The sequence below is a fragment of the Somniosus microcephalus genome, chromosome 1 (assembly GCF_052327205.1).
Source record: "Somniosus microcephalus isolate GS21.2 chromosome 1, FLI_Smic_1.0, whole genome shotgun sequence".
NCBI classification, from domain to species: Eukaryota; Metazoa; Chordata; class Chondrichthyes; order Squaliformes; family Somniosidae; genus Somniosus; species Somniosus microcephalus.
In genome coordinates, this window is record NC_140987.1 from 274,398,305 (window position 1) to 274,409,153 (window position 10,849).

Sequence of the window (10,849 nt, forward strand, 5' to 3'; positions counted from 1 at the left end):
GGACAGCGGCGGGCTAGAGCCCGAGCGAGCGGCACAGCAAAGGGCCGAGCAGCATCGACAGGGGAGAGAGAGAGAGGGCAGAGCGCACAGGGTGCAGCCGGTGTTCAGGGCCGAGCAGCGTCGGAGAGAGGGAGAGAAAGACGCGCAGAAACCCACGAGGCGCCGCCATTGCCACGAGGTCTGCCGAGTGTGGCGTTGGCAGCAGCGGGGGAGGAAGGAAAGCACGGGAGATGCCATTTTAAGCCATTGGGAGACGCCATTTTAAACCACACCCAAAATGCCGAAGAGTGGCAGTATCACCGCATTTGACAATGAAGTCGAAGATTGGACTACATATGTCGAGCGAATAGAGGTGTACTGCAAGGCAAATGAGGTGTCAGATGACAAGAAAGCGTCGGTATTGTTAAATTTAATGGGTGCAAAGACGTATGGGTTATTATGAAATCTAGTAACCCCAACGAAGCCAATGGAAAAGAGTTTTGAAGACATAGTAACGATACTACAGGAACATTTAAACCCCACACCGCTGCTGATAGCAGAAAGATTCAAGTTTCACAAACGGAACCAGCATAAGGATGAAAGCAATGCTGATTATTTAACAGAACTGAGCAAACTATCAAAACACTGCCAGTTTGGAGCGGGACTGGCAGATACCTTAAGGGACAAGTTTGTGTGTGGGCTTCAAAGTGAAGGAACCCAGAAACAGCTTTTATCTGAAAAGGACCTTACGCTGGAAAAGGCTTTCAGCATTGCGGTATCATATGTAGCAGCAGCACGGGGCGCTGCAGAGGTACAACAGAGACCGCAAGAATATGGCACAATCGAAATGTCATATGGAACAGAGAAGTGCTATCGCTGCGGCAGAACAACACATGACCAGAATGATTGCTGGTTCAAAGACAAAGTGTGCAGACAGTGTGGAAAAGTAGGACACATAGCATGAGTCTGCTGGTCGGGAAAGAAAACCAGCAATAAGAAACCTACCAAAGGAAAGTACAAGAAGGTACATAAGCTGATGGAGAATAGTTCAGATGAACAAAAGAGTGATAATGACTCCAAAAGCAGAGAACTGAGTTGTCTGAAACTACATAATGTGATCACAACAGCGGATCACCGAACCATTTGGGTCACTCTCAAGATAGCAGGAGTCCAGGTAAAGATGGAATTGGACACTGGATCAGCCCTAACAGTCATAAACTGACGGGACTACGAGTGGCTATTCTCACACATACCCTTGAGAGAAACAAAAATTATTTTGAAGACATACACGGGGCAAAAAGTCTACCCCAAAGGAAAAATAAGGGTGACCGTTATATATAACGGTAAGGAAACACCAAAACTAGACCTGTATGTATTGCAAGATGGAGGACCACCATTACTGGGACGTGAATGGATCCGGAAAATACAACTGGATTGGCATTCCATACAGGCATTGAGAGTGGCTGACAAAAAGGATGACGACATCACACCTGGGCGACTGTCAAAGATCCTAACTGATGCGAAACAAGTGTTCCAGCAAGGACTCGGAACACTAAAAGGCATGACAGCGATGATTAAAATTGAAGAAAACGCAAGCCCAAAATTTTTTATGGCCAGACCGGTACCTTATGCGATCTGCCCAGCCGTCAAAGCAGAGCTGGAGAATCTGGAATGTTCAGGTGTACTGTCCAAGGTAGACTGGAGCTAGTGGGCTACACCCTTCGTCCCTGTGATGAAAACACCTGGTGAACCAAGGAAGGTTCGCATCTGTGGGGACTTTAAGGTAATAGTGAACCCGATACTTCACACCATACAATATCCACTTCCGCGGATTGAAGATATTTTCGCCTCGCTATCCGGAGGGAAACGCTTCACTAAGATTGATCTGGCCCAGGCACATCTGCAAATGGAGGTAGAAGAAGCATCAAAAAAAATACCTCACAATCAACACCCATAAAGGTCTCTACAAATACAACCGGCTGGTATTCGGGGTAGCATCAGCTCTGGCTATTTGGCAGAGGGCAATGGAACAAGTCCTGCAAGGGATCCCAGGGACCCAGTGTTATTTGGATGACATCCTGGTCACGGGCGAAAATGACAGTGATCACCTTGCCAACCTGGAGCAGGTGCTCACTAGATTGCAGGAATATGGGCTCCGAGCTAACCGCCCCAAATGCGAGTTGTTTAGAAAACAGATCTCGTATTGTGGCCACGTTATCGATAAAGAGGGGTTACATAAGTCCCCAGAGAAGATTGAGGCAGTAGTCAAGGCTCCAGCACCGGAAAATGTGTCACAATTGAGGTCGTTCCTCGGGCTGGTAAACTACTACCATAAGTTCTTGCCAAATTTGTCTACAATACTACACCCACTGAACACCCTACTGCAAACTGGGGTGCCATGGAAGTGGAGTGACTAATGTAGATGAGCTTTCCAGAAGAGCAAAACACTAATCACATCGAAAGAGGTATTGGCCCATTACAACCCAGCATTACCAATTCGGTTGGCATGTGATGCGTCACCCTACGGCATTGGAGCGGTGCTGTCGCACAAATTCTCGGACGGCTCAGAGAGGCCAATAGCCTTTGTGTCTCGGTCACTAACCTCAGCCGAGCGTAACTATGCCCAGATTGAGAGGGAGGCCCTCAGCCTAGTGTGGGGAGTGAAAAAGTTCAATCACTATCTGCACGGGCAGAAATTCACCTTGCTGACTGATCACCAGCCTCTTGTCTCCATTTTTAATCCGAAGAAGGGCGTTCCGGTGATGACTGCGCAACGACTACAAAGATGGTCACTTTTTCTAGGGGTGCACCACTATGAGGTTGAATATAAGGGCACGAAACAGCATGGAAATGCTGATGGGCTATCACGCCTGCCACTGCCTACTGCGGAGGAAGTACCAGCAGTGGATCCTGTCAAAATATTCCATTCGACTATAGTTGAATACCTACCGGTAACTAACGCTTGTATCGAAAAGGAAACCCGAAATGACCCGACACTGTCTCGGGTATATGATTTGACGGTGAAGGGATGGCCAGCACGTGGCGACTCACTGTTGCCAGCACTCTCGACAAGGAGAAAACAGCTGTCAGTGTGCCGGGGGACCTTGATGTGTGGATCCCGAGTAGTAATTCCACCCAAGTTAAGGGATAGAGTGCTCAATGAGCTTCATGAGGGTCATCTGAGAGGGGTAAAAATGAAAAGCCTAGCCAGGGCTTATGTGTGGTGGCCGGGAATCGATAAACAAATCGAGGACCTGACCAAGAGCTGCTCAGGATGCCAGAAAGTCCAAAATGCACCACCACAGGCCCTTCTACACCCATGGGAATGGCCCTCATCTCCATGGCAACGGGTGCATATTGATTTTGCTAGTCCATTCATGGACTCAATGTTTTTAATAGCCGTGGATGCGCACTCGAAATGGCCTGAGGTCATCAAAATGTCCTCCACCACCACGGAGAAAACTATTGCAGTCCTACGGACCATTTTTGCCAGGAATGGCTTGCCAGAACAGATTTGCTCCGACAACGGACCACAGTTTGTGTCCGAAGAGTTCCGGAGGTTCTTGAAAAAGAATGGGGTAAGGCATTACACAACCGCCCCGTATCATCCAGCCACAAATGGATTGGCTGAGAGGTTCGTACAAACCTTTAAGAAGGCAATAAAGGCTTTGTACAATGACAACATTCCGCTGCAGCACAAGGTGGACAATTTCCTGTTCACCTACCGGAATGCGACACATGCAGTCACCAACCAGGCCCCAGCCATGATGTCCTTTAACCGAAGGTTAAGATCTCGCCTGGATTTGCTCAGACCAAACGTACGAAGAGATGTTGAGAGTAAGCAATTCCAGCACATCCATGAGAAGCCAACAAGGAGCTTCAATGTAGGGCAACCAGTCTTGGCCTGCGACTACCGAACAGAAAAATGGCAGCCAGGAACGATATGCACACGGCAGGGCCCACTAATGTACACAGTGGACGTTGGGGAGAGCATCGTGAGACGCCATGCTGACCAGATCCTAGAGTCACAGGAACAAGTCAACCCCATGCCTCGCCCATATGTACCTGGTGATGAACCCGATGTACAGGTCGCTTCTACCCCAGAAACAGTAGCATCGGAAGCTGATGAACCAACCGACGACAGGGGGCCAGAATCGCCTCCGCACCAAGAGCAAGACACTCGGGAAAGGCGCTATCCAGAAAGGATCAGGAGGCCTCCCCAAAGACTGAATATATAAATAGACTATTTTCAGCTAATGTTGCATGTTAAAATGTTCATTGTAATTAGTTTGATATTTAATTGTTAAATGAGTGTTATGGTACTGTTAATCTAAAAGGGGAGGAATTGTAATGTATATACCTTTAAGGGGGGGAACTACTTTTTACAGCTCATGTATACTGTAGTACCGGCAGTGACCACACCTGTATATAGCACTGAGTAGTAATCTGTACAGTCAGTTCAACTGTGAGCCACGTTGAGTAAACACCTGTTGTACCGTTTCTGCTGCAGTTTGTATCTTATTATACCCAGACACAATAGTCGGGAGCCGAGTGGTCCTGACGCAACCCAAACTGGGCATCAGTGAGCAGGTTATTGGTGAGTAAGTGCCTCTTGATTGCACTGTCGACAACACCTTTCATCTCTTTGCTGATGATTGAGAGTAGACTGACAGGGCGGTAATTGGCCGGATTGGATTTGCCCTGTTTTTTGAAATATCCAAAACATCATCAACATTTAAAATTCTAAAATATGCATTTTCTAATGCAAGTACATAAAATATAAAACCCAGTCACTAAGCTGCTAAAATTACTCTCCCAACATTGGAACAACAATTTCAACACAATGTTGAATTGTCAATTTGGAGTTTGAAAAATCCTGTTGATATTGTGATTCATTATACTTCATTTTAAATTTTGAAACTGTATTTAGGAATACTGTCTGTAATTTGTGCCTTTCCCTGTTTTGTGGACACTTGGGCCTAAAAATTCGGTTGCTTTGCGCCTCCCGTTAAACGGGGCGCAAAGCAACTAGCACCCGGGCACGGCACCGCCAACGCCTCCTGCGAAATTCAGCAGGAGGTTAGTGGCAGCGGTAACCGTTAGCGCCCCACAGTGCTGCGCCGCCGGTGATGAGTCTTTGCCATGCACAGCGCCCCGCTCGCGCCCCGGCCGCGGTCTTCGGTAGCGTCCCCTGACATACCACTGGATGCTATGTCCGACGGGGTCAGGGGGGCCTACCTGCGGCCGGGGTGGCGCAAATTAAAGGGGAGGTGCCGGGTGGCCATTTTTGTTGCTGGCCACCTGCCGCTCCTCTGCCGCCCTGGCCTCCTCTGCAGCCCCCTCGCAGAGTGCCAGCTGCGCTCCCTGAGCCCGACACTTTTCTTGAGTGCTGGGCTCTTTTGCCGGCACTCCGATCCTTGGCTGTCCAGCTGGGCCCCAGGTCATGCTGTGCTCCGCCCCTGCCCTTTATTCAGTCCCATCCAGTACTGCCCCGCCACCCACTTGGGGCACTACTGGTGAATTTCAGCCGCGGGGGCACTATTTCTTAAAAGAAGCGCCCCAGTGAAGTTAGCGCCCCAAAGAGGGCGCGACCCAATTTTTCCCCCTTTGAAGCTGCTTATAACAGCCTTCAGTTTGCCCCACATTTGCACCGAGACACGCGTAATCTGGGCACAAACTAATTATGTCACGTAAAATATCGTCGAATTTAGGGCGTGAATTGCTGAGGAACTATAATACGCCCAAATAGAGTCATAGAGTCATAGAGTCATAGAGTTTTACAGCACAGAAAGAGGCCATTCGGCCCATCGTGTCCGCGCCGCCCATCCATCCCTGTCCTGTCTAATCCCATTTTCCAGCATTTGGCCCATAGCCTTGTATGCAATGGCATTTCAAGTGCTCATCCAAATGCTTCTTGAATGTTGTGAGGGTTCCTGCCTCTACCACCCTTTCAGGCAGTGAGTTCCAGATTCCAACCACCCTCTGGGTGAAAAAGTTCCTCCTCAAATCCCCTCTAAATCTCCTGCCCCTTACCCTGAATCTATGCCCCCTTGTTATTGACCCCCCTACTAAGGGGAAAAGTTCCTCTTTATCTACCCTATCTATGCCCCTCATCATTTTGTACACCTCAATCAGGTCCCCCCTCAGCCTTCTTTGCTCCAAGGAAAACAACCCCAGCCTGTTTAGTCTTTCTTCATAGCTGAGGCGCTCCATCCCAGGTAACATCCTGGTGAATCTTCTCTGCACCCTCTCCAAAGCAATCACATCCTTCCTATAGTGAGGCGACCAGAACTGCACACAGTACTCCAGCTGTGGCCTCACCAGCGTTTTGTACAGCTCCATCATAACCTCCCTGCTCTTATATTCTATGCCTCGACTAATGAAGGCAAGTATCCCATATGCCTTTTTAACCACCTTATCTACCTGTTCCGCTGCCTTCAGAGATCTATGTACATGTACACCAAGGTCCCTCTGACCCTCTGTACTTCCTAGGGTCCTACCACTCATTGTGTATTCCCTTGCCTTATTTGTCCGTCCAAAATGCATCACCTCGCACTTTTCAGGGTTAAATTCCATTTGCCACTTTTCCGCCCATCTGACCAACCCGCTTATATCGTCCTGTAGCCTGAGGCTTTCCTCCTCACAATTTACCACCCCACCAATTTTCGTGTCATCTGCAAACTTACTGATCATACCTTTTACATTCTCATCCAAATCATTTATGTAGATCACAAACAACAAGGGACCCAGCACCGATCCCTGAGGTACCCCACTGGACACAGGCTTCCAGTCACAAAAGCACCCTTCGACCATCACCCTCTGCCTCCTGCCACTCAGCCAGTTTAGGATCCAACGCGCCAAGGCACCCTGGATCCCATGGGCTCTTACCTTCTTGACCAGTCTCCTATGCGGGACTTTGTCAAAAGCTTTACTGAAGTCCATGTAAACCACATCCACAGCATTTCCCTCATCCACCCCGCTAGTCACCCCCTCGAAAAATTCAATCAGATTTGTCAGACATGATTTACCCTTGACAAAGCCATGCTGACTATCCCCGATTAATCCTTGCCTCTCCAAGTGGAGACTAATTTTGTCCCTCAGAATTTTTTCCAATAATTTCCCTACCACAGATGTTAGGCTCACTGGCCTGTAATTCCCTGGTTTATCCCTGCTACCCTTCTTGTATAATGGTACTACATTAGCTGTTCTCCAGTCCTCTGGTACATCCCCTGTGGCCAGAGAGGTTCTGAAAATTTGTGTTAGAGCCCCTGCAATCTCCTCCTTTGCCTCCCACAGCAGCCTGGGATACATCTCGTCCGGGCCTGGGGATTTATCCACTTTTTGGCCTGCTAAAACCGCTAGCACCTCCTCCCTCTCGATGCTAATATGTTCAAGTATGTCACAGTCCCCTTGCCCGATTTCTATTTCTGCATCGTCTCTCTCCATAGTGAACACAGATGCAAAAAATTCATTTAAAACCCCGCCTACATCATCTGGCTCTACACACAGATTGCCACTTTGGTCCCTAATGGGCCCTACCCTTTCCCTGGTTATCCTCTTGCCCTTAATATACTTATAAAACATCTTAGGATTTTCCTTTATTTTGCTCGCCAGTGTTATTTCATGGCCCCTCCTCGCCCTCCTAATTTCTTTTTTATGTATGCCCCTGCACTTTTTATACTCCTCTAGGGCTTCTTCCGTCTTTAGTCTTTTGTAACTGCCAAAAGCCCCCCTTTTATTTCTAATGCATCTTTTCCATCCATCCATCAAACCCTTCGTCCCAAAGAATCTCTGCCCACACAACTGACCACGCCCCCAACTCTCAGATCTGCGTATCCTTCAATTGCGCTTGTTTGAGGGGCTGCCTCTCAACATTGCGACCGGATTTTCAAGCACAGCAGGAAACAAAGTCATTTTTTCTGGTGTTTTAATTGCAACATTTTGAGCAATTTAAAAAAATCTATCCTCACGGAGACCTGCTCTGTAATATCTGTTTCATTTGCTGTATTTTTATGGCAAAAAATGTAAGTCACATTAAACATTTTAAAGCTTCCTTGACTGCAGGTTCATAAACATGCTGTGCCTGATGTGCATGAATGATGGTTAAATGAGTTGACACTTTTGTTAAGACTCAAAGAAGAAATATATTGGTGTGGGTTCGGCATTTCCATGGGCCTCAATTGTTTACATTGAATAATGCCCATTTACGGCCATTTTGAGTTTGGACATCTTCTGATGAGATTGGGAGGATATTTCGATTTTGACATTGGCAAAATGGGCATAGCTTTGTAGGGTTCTCAAAATTCCCATATTCCCTAAAGTTATTAATAAAGGCACCCTGAAGGACAAGTTATTAATAAGGGTACCCTAAAGGAAATGGCTTCTGGACCTTGTGGCAGAAACCTGCAAGATTGAAAGCAGTGTAGGGGGTGGCGGGTGTGGCAAGTGCGCCCAGTCAGTTATGCCTCTGACTGTTTGTGAGCGGTTCGAATCGCTCCCTCCCCCCTGGGTTCTAGACACTGGACTTAGGTACAGGCAGCGATACAGAAAACTCGAGTGGACAGGTGGTTTGGATGCAAGCAAAAACCAAGATTTTATTGAACAGGAAAATTAATACAGTCTTAAAAGAAGTTACCACTATAACAGTACAGGCAAATGCACTTATACAGGGAATGTGGAACACACGGCACCTCGAGGGAAAACAACTATCTTAACAATCCCCTTATCCTTATCCCACCCCCAATACTTAACTAGATTAAGCTATGAGGGGCCAGAATTCATGCTCACCAATCCAGAGATAAAAGCCAACTCTTAACGAGTGCGAGTTTTGAAGTCTGGTTTATGGTCCTTCTAGGCACCTCGTCGCCACGTGGTCTTCAGGGGTGCGGTGCTGGGTCGGCTACTGTGACACACCTTCTCCCCTCCGCTACCGTCGTCATCTCGTCTCGATGGGTTCTCCTCTTCTTCTCCCTCGAGCGATCGTCGGCGGTAACGTTACGTCGATGAGGCAATTAGCAGTTTTACTGCTTAGATTTTACTAGCCAGGCATTGAACGCCAGCATATTCGTCATGGCATGGACACCTGCCTTTATTTGCAGTGTTCAACAAGATGCTTGTCTCCACCGTCCTTAAGGACTCTCTTCCCCAAGCATCAGCTTATAACCAGGTGTGGTAAACCACTTTTATCGTTCACTATCGTTACACTATAGTTATCACTGTTGTATTGTTATCACTGTTCTCACTGTTGTATCACTATACGAGGTCGCCTCTTGTCGCGCTGTTATACCTGGGCTGACCACCTCCGACTCCGCCCGTGGCTCCACCTACCTGCCCAGGTATAAAGGTAGTCGACTGGCTGGTATTCCTCCTTGTTGGACCCGATCACCCACGAGGGTGGGCTCTGTTATTTAGTCAATAAAAACCTTTAGTTACGTTCCTAACTCGTCGCTTTTTATTGGGCGAATTGATAGGTATATCAATTTTATTGACTAAATTTTAAAGATATCTACTACTGGCCAGCCAGAAGCCCTCCCAGAAGCACAGCCACAGCAGCTTTCAGACATCGGGCTACACCAGCCACACCAGCCGGCTTGGCTGCAAGCCCTCAAACCACCGTACCTGGATCTAAACCCACAGGCAGCAAACTCAGCCCTCGACTTCAAACACTGGCTGGGCTGCTTCGAATCCTACCTGGAAGAATCCGGCGTCCCTCAGAGATCCAAACTAAGAGTTCTGAACGCCCAAGCGAGTCCGAGAGTATACGCACTCATCCAGGACATGACTACATACGAGGCCGCTATCAACCTACTGAAACAGCAGTACCGGAGCCCGGTAAATTACATGTACACCAGGCACCTCCTAAGATCCCGCCCGCAACAGCCAGGAGAGTCTGTAGCTGAATTTTTACGGGCGCTAAAAGCACTCGGCAGGAACTGTGACTTTAAAGCGGTGACGGCTGTTGAAAATACGGAAGATAATATCCGCGATGCCTTTGTGAAAGGCCTACGGTCCGACTACTCACGGCAAAGACTGCTTGAAGCTAAAGACCTCGACCTGGACAAAGCTGAAGCCCTCGCTCTCTCCCTAGAGGTGGCCCATCAGGACCAGGAGGCGTTTTCCAGGTACTGCTCGCGACCCTGGGACTCGGGCCCGACCCCTACCGCAATACCCTTCGCAGCACCGCCCCCGGGACCTACCTCAGCGTCGGCGTCCCGGACCCGACCGGGACCGCCACCCCCGGTACCGGCTCCGACATTGGGCACCCGCGATCGGGCCGCCGGCTGCTTCTTTTGCGGCCAGGAGAAGCACCCGAGGTCGCGCTGCCCAGCCAGGAACTCTACCTGCTCAACCTGCAGGAAGAAAGGCCACTTCTCTAAGGCCTGCAGGAGCGGATCTTCAGAGGCCAGCAGTGCCTCATGCGAACTGTGGGGGCGGCCATCTTCTTTCAAGGCAACTGAGGCCAGCATCCCCACACGTGAGTCATGGGGCGGCCATCTTTGATCAAGGCAACCGACCCCAATAGTGCCTCATGTGAGTTATGGGAGCAGCCATCTTCTCCGCCATTTTGTCCTACCTCGTGGGAGACGCCATTTTACCCACCACGCCCGACTGCCACCGGGCCTCCGGACCCGACGACCGCCTCGCCCGCAGACGACAACGACTCGCTTACCTACACACTAGCCTCCGTCACTCTGGATCAAGCCCGCCCGCACCACCTGTCGAAGTCGATGATGGACATCAAAGAAAACAGCCACGCCACGACCTGCCTGTTCGACAGCGGAAGCACGGAGAGCTTCATCCACCCAGACACGGTGAGCCACTACTCCCTCCCTGTCCTGCCAACGCGCAACCGAATCTCGATGGCATCGAG